The sequence below is a fragment of the Cebus imitator genome, unplaced genomic scaffold, assembly GCF_001604975.1.
Source record: "Cebus imitator isolate Cc_AM_T3 unplaced genomic scaffold, Cebus_imitator-1.0 Scaffold287, whole genome shotgun sequence".
Classification (NCBI taxonomy): Eukaryota; Metazoa; Chordata; class Mammalia; order Primates; family Cebidae; genus Cebus; species Cebus imitator.
Genome location: NW_016107602.1, coordinates 601497 through 602618, shown reverse-complemented (window position 1 = coordinate 602618; position 1122 = coordinate 601497). Strand labels below are relative to the sequence as shown.

The window sequence follows — 1122 nt, the reverse complement described above, 5'->3', positions numbered from 1 at the left end:
GACCAGGATGGTCTCGATCTCTTGACCTCATGATCCACCCGCCTCGGCCTCCCAAAGTGCTGGGATTACAGGCTTGAGCCACCGCGCCCGGCTTTTAATTTATTTTTTAAAAGCCTACAGCACCCGGTATTCCCAGGCAGTCTCCTATCCAAGTACTAACCAGGCCCGACCCTGCTTAGCTTCCCAGATCAGACAAGATCGGGTGCGTTCAGGGTGGTATGGCCATAGACAGCCAATTTTTTATTTTTTTTATTTTGGTAGAGATTAGGTCTCACTATGTTGCCGAGGCTGGTCTCAAACTCCTGAGCTCAAGCAGTCCACCCACCTTGGTCCCCCAAAGCGCTTAGATTGTAGACATGACCACCACACCGACCCCTCTCCACTATATTTTTAACTCCTCTTTCCATTCATCTCTTCTAATTGGAAAAAAAAATAGTAAAACATCAGCTGAACTATAGAATATTTTAACTGGTTTTAAAACTGAAGCAAGGCCGGTTGTGGTGGCTCACTCCTGTAATCCCAGCACTTTGGGAGGCCGAGGGAGGTGGATCACCTGAAGTCAGGAGTTCAAGACCAGCCTGGCCAACATGATGAAACCCCATCTCTACTGAAAATACAAAAAAATTGCTAGGTGTGGTGGCGCACACCTGTAATCCCAGCTACTTGGGAGGCTGAGCCAGGAGAATCACTTGAACCTGGGAGGCAGAGGTTGCAGTGGGCTGAGATCGGGCCATTGCACTCCAGCCTGGGCAACAAGAGCAAAACTCTGTCTCAAAAAATAAAACTGAAGCAAATGTAGACATTCAGAACAGATAATTCTTGTTATGCTTTACAGTGATCTAAAATCTAATGTTCTTTTTCAATTGTAACTAGTGTCCATATTGTGGCTAGTGTCTATATAAATAAGTGTGAACCTGGTGTGCTATACAATCCTTACTGTAACTTAGTTTTTCTTCCCCTCACAAGAGAATGAAATCTTTAGTGCCTTTACCTTTTTTTTTTTTTTTTTTTTTTAAGAGACAGGGTCTAGGCCGGGCGCGGTGGCTCAAGCCTGTAATCCCAGCACTTTGGGAGGCCGAGGCGGGTGGATCACGAGGTCAAGAGATCGAGACTATCCTGGTC

At 46.0% G+C, this 1122-nt stretch overlaps 1 non-coding gene across 1 annotated transcript; it reads right to left on the bottom strand.

The window, feature by feature from the left end:
- Positions 1–111: 111 nt before the first annotated feature.
- Positions 112–230, bottom strand: LOC119467425. The gene has a single exon (XR_005195961.1). It is a non-coding gene; the product is annotated as a 5S ribosomal RNA (ribosomal RNA).
- Positions 231–1122: the final 892 nt, after the last annotated feature.